Source organism: Gobius niger (genome assembly GCF_951799975.1).
Source record: "Gobius niger genome assembly, chromosome: 11".
In the NCBI taxonomy this organism is placed as follows: Eukaryota; Metazoa; Chordata; class Actinopteri; order Gobiiformes; family Gobiidae; genus Gobius; species Gobius niger.
The window spans coordinates 32599132-32610465 of NC_136862.1; the positions used below are offsets into that span (position 1 = coordinate 32599132).

Here is an 11334-nt window from a genome sequence, read left to right on the forward strand (position 1 = left end):
CTTTTGCGATAAAAAGCTAATGTGGGACAACATATGCACTTTAAGAGAACGACCAAAACGTTTACATTGTAGGTTTAGGCCCCAAAAAAAGCCTTTGATTTTGTGTCCAGGGAATATATATGGTCGGTACTGCAGAAATGGTTTTCCACATAATTTTAGTGATATGATTAAATGTCTGTTCTTTTTATAAATGTCAATGCAATTTTATCTGAATCATTCAATGTTGATCATGGCATAAAAACAAGGCTTTATATTTTAGCGATCAACCCACTCATTATAGCTATTAACAAAATTGTAAACATTCAATCAATCAAAGTGAAATTAAACCATCTAAAACATCCGGCCTTTGTCTCAGGACAGCGTTTGATTTACAGAGGATGAATCATCAGTTTGGTTCCTGTTTGTGCGTAAAAAGTAGCTTTTGCAAATGCAGCGCAAGGTTTATGAACAAAGAGGAGGTGGAGGAGAAGAGAGAGAGGAGGGACGCTAAATAAATCATTATTTACGCCGGGTTTGTTTAGGCTCTGGCCAACAATTCAAGGTAACTGTTCGGGGTCGGACTTTATGCCCGCGGGCTCGGGTCGGGTCAGGCTTGATTTTTTGGGCCATTTTCCACTACTGTGAACTTAGCCCCTCATTATGCTCAAATCTAAATAAAAAATATGTCAATCGTTTGTGCTGTTTTGTGCTGTAAAAATCTCCTGTCACCGTTTTTGAGATATTAATGATTGTTTTATTGGTCAGATCTGAGGTCACCCTGCTCGTTATAAAGCTCCAAAACAGGTAAAAATTATGTCACCGCTTCCTCTACATCTGTGCTGTTTTGTGCTGTAAAGATTTCCGTTTGTGCTGGTTCGGTTTTTAAATTATTGTTATTATTATTACAAACTTTAGAGCCTTAAGGCGCTCACCCTCGTCCTCCTCTGAGGCGCGCGCACGTGTCAGAGGCGCACGGCAACACACACTGCATGCAAAAAACGATCATCAATATCTCAAAAAACAATAACAGCACAAACGAAGATTTTTACAGCACAAACGATTGACATTTTTCATTTAAATTTGAGTATGATGGGGGGCCAGGTTCAGTAATCCCGTTTCCAGCTCTAAACCAGAATGCTCATTCCAGCCACTAGGGGGCAGCTTGATGTGATGGCCTGTCTGCGGCAATGTCCGCTGGCTGCTCTGCTTTATGCCCACGACAATGGGGGCCACCATTGCTGTAGTACCTCCATATCGCCACTAGGCCCCCATTGAAAAGCATTGGAGTTTAGACACTTTAAAAACACTTTAACGCATGGTTTCAATTTTTTCAACACTAGGGCAGGGGTAGGCAACATCAGGCCCGGGGGCCAAATCCAGCCCTCCAGCACAGCACCGCTGACCCCCAAGGTGATTTTGAGAAACATTACGACACAAATCAGAGAGTACTTTTAACATGAGTAGAGTTAAATGGGAGAAAAACATTTTAGAAATTCTGTCAATCCACCCAATGAGGTCATATATTATGTACAGCACTGGCATTTGAAAGAAGTGCACTGACTTTAAAGGGGGGGTGGATTATACAAAATGGACTATTTCAAGCTTTCCATCATGTTATTGTCATTCCCTCCTTAGAAACATGGCTGAAGTGTTGCCTTGGCACATTCACGTATTTTTGAGTAATCTGTAAAAACTCTGATGGCGGCCATTTTAGGGATAGGTTTGCCTGAGTCCTCCTAGGAACGCCCCCACCTCCTGGAGACGCCTCCGAGCTTCAGAGGTCAGAGGTTCTTAAAGAGACAGAGGCCTATTTCAAGACATTCACTACAGCCATTTTGAGAGAGACATTTTATACAAGGCAGTTATTCTAATTTACTGCATTTACAGACCAACAGAAGGTTTGTCATTGTAGTGTGATATAGACTGGTGCTGTGGGACTGAAGAAAGCAGAATACCCCCTCTTTAAGGAATGAATGACAGAAATCTACTTGAATTAAAGAGATTAAATCTAAGGCTTGAGTAGATTTGGTCTGGTCTTAGATGAGATAAAACCTCTAGCCGTAGTTATTCTCTTAATTCAGATAATTTTCTGTAATTCCACGTGTGTTTTATTCTTGTTCCATCGGCGCTATAGGATTTGTATCTTGGATTAGTTAAAACCGATACAAATTCAACATAGAAGAACTTTAATTCAAGCAATTTGAAGTCATTTATCTCATGATGGTCATGTTTCCAGTGTTGTGCTTTACTTTGGGATAATAATCAGCGGCTTCGGCCCTCGGTCTGTTTACAATAAAGAAAATCGGCCTCCGCCAAAGAAAACTTGCCTTCTCCTGAAAAAGGGGATATTGAAGCCTGAGAAGTGTGAGGTCTGAACGGAGCATAAGGATTAAAAAACAGAAGTAAAATATGCGCTTTAGCTATAGAAAGGAGTGAAAAAAGGGGCGCCTGCTTCAGTCGATCTCAAACTCAGACAATGAGGAGAGACGGGCGAGCGATCCAGGGATAATTGATGAGACTTTAACTGGGACATATTGGAGATATTCATTTAAGCTTATTAATCCTTCCAGGCAAATTCAAGTGATTAAGTCTGTTCACGTGAAGTGATTCAGAGCTAATAGTTTCTGCCACAGGCTGATGGATCGCTCTGCACGGTGAAAAAAAGAAAACGCCTCCACCTGGATCTGCCGCAGACGAAACCGGAGCTCTTTTCACCATCAAGAACTTAGAATTTATTACATTTTCAGAAGAAGTGGCCTTTATGATTCTAACTGTATTAGCCTAAAGATCTGTTACCTTTTTTTTTATATATTTAAATGGACAACTTGGACACAACGGGCAGATTTTCAGCAAATATTAAAATGAAAGGAAATATGCAGAAATGAAGACGATCAGTGAAACTGTGCAGTATTGGCACCACTGTTTATTAACACAGTGACAAAAAAACAGCCGTATTCAATGAGAACATGCAGAAGCGAAGCAAAACTATAACTTATTAACACTTCAGTCATTATCAGAGATGGCAGAGCCGCGGACTGAGCCAGGACTAAACCAGGATTAAACCACTTACAGTAAACTGGTTAAAAACTAGGACTAAACCTGGACTGAATAAGAAACTAGACTCTTAGACAAAGAGAAAAGCAGTGACAACAAGAAACACCTTTAGCTTTAGCCGCACAGCCTGTCTAGGATGAATAATAAAGGAGTAATGGGCATTTTAAGGATCTCGCCACCCTCTTGGACGCCATCTTGAAAATTAGACCTTTCCAGTGGTCAGATTTTGGTAGACTTTTAGTATGTTAATAAGCTCACCTGATACTACAGAAAACCAAACCAAACCTTTTGTAGCAATTTTTTTGGGGTTAGGTGTTTTTTTTTAATATATGCAGCCGCCTACTAATATTTTAGGTGCAAATGGACACAAATCTCGTTTTTCTTCATTTTCCTGGTCGTCCGTTTTGCTCAAATAGAAATAAAGGTTCTGTCTCTAATTGTGGCCTGGTTCCAATAAAGGCCTGGTCCCAGATGCCCTTGAGTAAATAAAGGCCCCGGCCTCTATTAGAGCATTTACGGTATATGAATAAACTTTGATTTGTTTCCTGTAGCGCCTCTTGTGCTGCAGGTGCGGCGGCTTCAGTGTGACAGAGGAAGAAATGTGTCTCAACTCTCAAATGTCTTAAAGAACAACTAAACACCAAATCAACTTTTTTTTGCTGATAAACTATCTATATGGGTCATTAACACAGTTATCTACATGTTCTTAAAATTATTTTGACATTTTAGTGCAAACTTGTTCAAAATCCAATTTTTGTGTACAAAACTGCCTGTCCAGCGCCACTCACGTTAGAACAGCACTTACTACATTTGAATTTAGGGGTTGGCTGATGACGTACCATCCTTCGTCACCGTACCATCGTTCGTCATCAAGTCTGCCGCTGTGGTATAAAAGCTGACCCCTCCCCTAAAGGCTCTGTAGCGAGTTGGAGTTGGAACAGAGCGAGCGAGTTTTTTCACAGCGATTATCAGGTTTGCGTTATTAGTATAATACTTAGTCAGTTAGCTTATCTAAATTTAATATAGTTTATCCCTAGTAGTAGGCCTAGTTGTTTTATAGTATTAGTTAGTCTTTAGCTTTATTGTCAGTGTTAGAATAGCTTCCGTTTAGCATAGCCATTAGCATTTAGCTTTAGTTGTATTGTTTAGTGAGCATTAGTGTAGTGTAGTGTTTTGTATAGTTAAATTGTAAGTATGGGGAGGAGGTGTATTGTAGTGGGGTGCTGTAGTTCTACAGGTTTACATGGTGTCCCTGTAGACTTAGAGATTAGGCGCCAGTGGTTGCGCGCAATTGGCTTGGGCGAAGGTGAACTCCCTTTCCGTGCCGGAGTTTGTGATATACATTTTTCGCGGGATTCCTACTCCAACGCAATGGCGTTTGAAATGGGCTTCTCCAAGCAGCGGTTCTTGAAGAGTGAGGCAGTCCCCACCCTGGCTCTCCCCACCCTGGCTCTCCAAACACTGCAGCCACGCCATGCCGGACACTCCTCGGGCCATTTGGAGGTAAAAGTCCAAAAAAAGGATCGATATGTTGTCTGTATATATGTATTTACAGCTTTGATTTGATTTTGGGGTTGAACTTGATAGTTAAAGTTTCTATGTATGTGTTGTTATAATATAGTTACTGCATAGAGCAGTGTAGTAGCCTACATCCGCTAATTTTATCACTGTACCGAGTCCCAGTACACTGACGTGTGCTGTGTACTGGGACTCGGTAGCCTGTTGCTGCGCAAAAGGCTTGTTGTTGGAGCAGCGTGCTGAGCTAATCCTCTTTGGTTATTGTGGTTTGTTGCATACGGTGCAGTGTGTAATGGGGCGTTTTACATCACCACTGATGATCCGCATGTTACACCGCTGTAACGACATGATAACTTTTCTGCCGCTCAGATTCATAATTTAGCTAGTGGCAGCGCGCTAATGCATCAGTCTGCACAACAACAACAACATTACGCTGACATAGTGCGCAACTGTGCATGAGACCGGGTACAAGTTTTACGATGACTATAGCTTTCATATTTCACAATATCAAGCTAACCTATAAGCTAATGTATAAAGCGAGCGTATGACTAGAAATAACTATGAGGCCAGACTGACCGTGCTCTGCGCGCTCTGCGCTCGTTTTACGCGCCATCGTGGTCAGTGAGGAGAGGGCTGACCACTCCGGGTGGACCGTGCGGCTTTTGGGCGCTCACAGATATCAGCGGGTCAGTCGTGGTGTCTGTTGATCATGCTAATGTCGCCAAGTTTACTGAAACTTATCTGAAGTTCAAAGTCCTATTTGGACTTGCAGCTATTCAAATCTAAGAACCTATTTGGAAGCTTTTAGTCGTCCACTGTAGCCAGACTGAACATGATATCAATTTTGGGTTTGTATGCTATTGGGTAGCTCCAAGAACTATCACCTTATTCAGCATGTATGTGTTTGCGTGTCTTTCATAAGAGTTACACAATATGCATGATCAAATGTTACTGTGTTTTTAGCCAAAACCCACCCGAGAAATTGGCTGTCAGACTGATGCACCCCTTAGCATGCATGAATCTGTCCAGGCCAATTTGAAACCTGCTAGGAGAAGCAAAGGTGATTATTGTCGGGAGCTTTTGCTGATTATTTTGTGTTGTAACTCTTGCGTAGTGCATTATTAACCTTTTTGTTTTGTTTTTTACACAGCCATCCAGGTACAACCTCATTGCAGGAGCATGTCTTCCAATACGGAGACCTTGCTGGAGGTTCAGTTTCCTGAAGCTCCCATGGCAACCTCTACACCGGTCAAAAGACCAAGGTGCGAGGTGTCAGCCTCTGACCCCACCTACCATCTGGATGGAAGTGCGAGCTCCCTGAACTGTACTGGGTAAAATATAAATGAACTTATGGATGTAGCCTATCTTTAAAATATGTCACCTAAGGTTTTCAAGTTTTCTGTCTAAGTTATAATATACATTTTTCAGATATGAAGGTCTACATTTATTTTTGTTGTTGTTATTTTGCCATACAGAACCCCCATACAAGTCCCTCCACATAAACAAAAAAAGTACATCGTTTATGAGGACCAACTGTTGGGGCTATTCCGGAGCTGTCCTGTTTGCACCCGACATTGTGTTATCGACACAGTGACAGTTGGCACACTGCTCCGGGTGAAGCAGCAATGTCCTCATTGCGAGTACTTTAACCAGTGGTCCAGCCAGCCACTGGTGAACAACATTCCTGCTGGAAACCTTCAGCTTTGTGCAGCAGTATTGTTTACTGGCTCATCTATTCGTCAGGTTTCAAAGGTAGAGCAATAATATTTTTTATTTTTTTATCATAGTTCCATATCTTTTCAGTTGATGACATGTGTTCACGTTTTATAGTTCCTCAGGGCCTTCAATGTTCAGGGACTGTCTGAGCAGTGCTTTTATAAGCATCAAGCCAAGCTCCTCATCCCAACAGTCAATTGGCAGTGGAAGCTTGAGCAGGATGAACGTGTCATGGAGGCTGTTGCTGGTGGGGCTATGACACTGGGTGGCGATATGCGAGCCGATTCACCTGGTAATTCTTTATCTAAAAGCTTTTGACAGATTTGAATGAAAGTTGGGTTAAGTGTATATTTTGTTATTGTAGGACACTCTGCAAAATACGGGAGCTATACAATGATGAATCTTAAAGCTAACCGGGTAATTGACATTCAGCTTGTTCAGGTAAGTCGCATAACATGTTTCGTTCACAGGACATCACAACATTATTAACAATATTGTGGCTAAAAGTTGTGGCACTATTCAAAATGATGTGCTTTATGGCAGGTTTATTAATACTAATTTACAAATCAATCTGTCAATATATTTGTTGATTTTCAGTTTGGAGATTCCTTTAATTAAAAAAAATGACATCACAACATACTTTGTGACTTGTTACCTATAAAAACTATTATTTGCCCAACAATTACACTGAAGACTGTTTACAATGTAGTGACGTCATTTGAACACAACTAGTTACCTGCTAACATGTAGATTGGAATAAATCTTTTTGCTTTGGCAGAGTAATGAAGTGGGGAACAGTGTCCGTATGGAGAAGGAGGGATTTGTCCGTAGTCTGACAATGCTTGAAGAGAGGGGTGTTGAGGTGCAAGCGATTGTTACGGACCGACACTCAGGCGTCCAGAAGTTTTTACGGGAACAAAGACCGGATATCAATCACTACTTTGATCCTTGGCACATGGGGAAGGGTATGTATTTCAGTAATTGTAAATTGTAATGTGTAGTTTTGTGTGTGTTTCTATTTGTGTACCTCGTTTAAAAAATACATTTAATTTTCTTTGGTGGGGCGTCCCAGGAATTGGAAAAAAAATGGATGAGCTGGGGAAGAAAAGGGGAACAGAGGATGTAACGATGTGGAAAAAAAGCATCGTTAATCATCTGTACTGGTCGGCAACAACGTCCTCCTCAGGTGACGAGGCTGTGGCCAAGTGGACATCTGTGGCCAACCATGTTCAGAATGTCCACATTCACCAAAACCCCCTGTTCCCTCGCTGTATTCACGAGCCTTTGGTTGGGGATCATGCAAGAGTGTGGCTAAAACCAAGTATGTGTAATTACAACTGCTCCTCCCTTAGTCAATATCACATTTATATTAATCGTTTACTCTTGGCATATCAATATGTCCTTTTCTTTGTAGGCACAGCAGCATGTGAGAGGCTAAGTGGTATTGTGTTGGCACCACGTTTTGTAAAAGATGTAGCGAAAATAAGCCCACAATACCACACATCGCACATCGAGGCATTCCATAGCCTGATCATCCGATTCTCTCCCAAAAGTGTGGGCTTCTCATTCAGAGGAATGCTGGCCAGGTAATGAATCCTAAAGGTTCAACAAATGTTCACTTTCAAAGTTATTTTATCTCTTTGAAATGTTTAGAAAAAAATACAGATATTAATGTTCATATGTGATATTTTAGGCTACAGGTCGCTGCTTTGCACTATAATGAAAATGCAAATAGGGCACATGCTGCGACGTCTGTTGGGGAGCTGAGGTATGCCATAGTGTACCCAAAATACAAGAAGGGAGACTACACAGTGAGAGCCATGAAAACCAACCCTACTTCATGTAAGTCATATTTATTTAAACTAACATGAGTGTTGAGGATAAACGTTGATCTTTTTTTTTTTCTAGACTACGTTGACAAGCTTATGGAGCTGCTTTTTGAAAGGGTGGTGGAGGATGCCCGTCCTTATCAGGACTACTCTGACAGAGTACCTGTGCCTGAACCACTCTGTGCCAAGTTTGAAAAACCTGAAAAACAGGAGGCTGTAAGCAGGCACAGGTCCAGGTTTGTCCACAGCACGTAAGGTGAGCAACACAACACAAACTTTTACTCTCTGTATTTAAAATAGAAATGCCAATATTCCACTTTTACATTAACATTTTTAGTGATGCGCTAGTCCAAAAATGTATGTTGACCTTTTTTGCATTCTGACCTAAATACAGTTGTAATTAATCTGCAACGTTAGTGTTGGTATGTTGGTTAAATGGGCACTAATCACTTTTTTATTCTGTGGCTCCAAATGGAAAAAAGAACAACAAGAACAAGAACCACAAGTTTTTTAGGTAAGAATAAAATGACCTCACTCACTACTTTTACCCTTGGCACATTGGAGGGGGTATGCATTTTTTTTGTAAATGCTGCCATAGTATGGTTATTGTACAGTTGTCTTATATTACTTAATGTATTGCTCATGTTCCAGTTGGTAAAAGAAGAGACTCTGCTATTATGTTGGCTCCGTGGTTCTGAAGGATGTTGAGAAAAAGCCATAACATTCAAAATATCCCCCAAAACTGGGCTCCTCGTCGGAAAGAATGTTGGCCAGGTAGTGAGTAAAAGATTTTGTGTAATTTGTAAATTTTACTTTAATATTTAAAAATGATGTTACAACATTTTGTGTTTGTCATTTTTAGGTCAAAATTGTGATACTGCAACAGAAATCCATGGTCACACACTGCACATGCTTGGGAGCTGAGGTACTCCATCGATTTCCCAAAGTTCAAACATGGCCAGTGCACACTGTGAACCGGGAAGACCAAGTCTATCATACTGTAAATGGCACATTTTGGGGGGGGGGGTATGTTGCTTGAGTGACAAAACAATCTTGCTTTGCTTACAGTCAAGCTGATGGCACTGCACAAACGAGGATGTGAGCAACGTAGGTCATGATTCTTCAAGAGCTCATAAGGTGGGAAATGTTAGAAGTTTGACAAAAAATGTACTGTACAGCAAGACCTTCCAGAATGAAATTATGTGTTGTCTTACATATGTTGCATGACAATATTACTTACTACATAATTTAGATGACTGTATTATTAAAATTAATACATTTGGGATTTTTTTTCTTTTATTTTCTCTCTCTCCCAGATTTATCTGGCATAGTCTATGGCAATGAGGACCAACAGTGTTTCAGAAGCAAAAGATGTCAGCCAAGTGCTGCCGCTAACCATGAACTAAAATCTCATGTGTGGTCACAGGTATCTCCAGTGTAGATTTGCTGCATCCCACATAACAATAGGTGGCGTTCACAATTCAGAATTCTATTTCAGTTGGAGGGCAGGTGCTAATACAACTCTATGGGAGAGAAACAGTTTTTGAAAGAAATTCCCAAAATTGTAGTATCCAAATGTTTTCCCTGATAATTTTTTAATAGCCATTGGATTCACAAACCTGCCACATTATTTTCATGGCTGCAAGTCCTTTCTACTGACCAACATCACACTCATGTTTTTGAATTTTGTCACCACTTTTGGATGCCTTTATGAGGAAATAATTAGACCATAGTTCATATGTGCTGGAAGAGACGACTTAGAACTTTGTGGCAGTTTTTGTTTCATGTGACTTTGTGTGGGAATTACTGAAAAATTAGCAATAAAATAGTTGCCCTTCCGTCTCAATTTTAAACTATGGGCTCTTTAGAATGTTGTGATGTCACGTGAACGCAGCCTATTGTAACAAAACTGGTAGTCTAGGAGTATAATTTTAATTCATTGTCTCCCACTCTCAAACACTCCATTCATCCTGGCCTATTGTACATGTTTTTAGTGGTGAAGTATAAGTGCTAACCAATGCGCCGCTCAGTGCAATCTATTAGCCTGTCTTGTAGTTCCGAGTTTACACCACCAGATGGGGAAATATTTTTCAGTATTGATTGGCAAACTAACTATATATAATATGTGTAATATTTATTTCTAGACAATGCTTCAAACTCACAACAACTGTCTTGAAAAATTGTGCAGACACAAACATCGCATTGCATCTTTTAGATATGTAATTTTATTTTATTTGTTGTCCATGTAGAGTCCGGGTGGAACTCACCTCTGGCTACATTTTTATTTGGCTCTGCCTTTCACCTTTCTTGAAATGGACTCATAGACCGGTAACCAACCACATATATAACAATGTAGTGTGGTCATTCAATCCATCATGAACATGTAATTCAGATGTATCAAGTTTTGATTCATAGTGTGCAGGCCTTTGCTGAGGATGACTGATTACTCTGATTGCCTCCGCTGTTTATGCTGTGGACTGTTGGAATAGGAGACCAGGGCAACACAAAGCTCCTTCATGGATCCATCAGAGGATCTTCATCGACACTGCTGTCAGACTTACAGGAACTACGTGCAGTACATTCTGTATTTACACATACATGCCATCAGTGTCACTGTATCAGCTACAGTCACCTTCACTATGACTGTCATTTGTAAGTTGTTTTATTTTTTCATTTTTTTTGTGTCTATTCAAGTTATATAAACTATTTTTTTGCTTTGTTTGTTAATGTTTTATTCATTGTACATAAAGGACTTTTATTCTAAGTACCTGTTTTAAAATTTACTTTCACTGACTACTCAAAAAAGTGTGAATATTTGTAGAGGTGCAGCCTGTCTTACAAAAGCTGTCTGCATAGATATTGAGAGTAAAAGTGAATCATAAAAGCATGATTTCAAATTTAAATTGGAATTTAATAAAACAAAAATATAATGTTGAACAAATGAACAAAACATAAAATAAACTAAAACTCCAGTGGAGGGAGAAACCCAATGTACTCCCCATCTTCAGGGAACTCCTGGCGGATCCTGCTCACGGCGCAGGAGGGGATGACCACGCGTATGTGCTCACCCAAATACCCCCAGCACCACCGGACTAAATTTCTGTAGGCCAGGTGCCTATAAGAGCTGAAAGAAAGGTGGTGCATGCGTTTTAAACAAAGTCACAAATTACTGAATAGATACTATAATCTACCTATAAACTAACCTGTTCACCATTGACTCCGGCATGTCTCCAAACAG

General features: G+C 40.3%; 1 long non-coding RNA gene across 1 annotated transcript; it reads left to right on the plus strand.

Moving 5' to 3' along the window:
- Positions 1-7680: 7680 nt before the first annotated feature.
- LOC306970431 lies at positions 7681-8346 on the plus strand. The gene is made up of 3 exons (XR_013793394.1): positions 7681-7853; positions 7961-8109; positions 8176-8346. It is a non-coding gene; the product is annotated as an uncharacterized lncRNA (long non-coding RNA).
- Positions 8347-11334: the final 2988 nt, after the last annotated feature.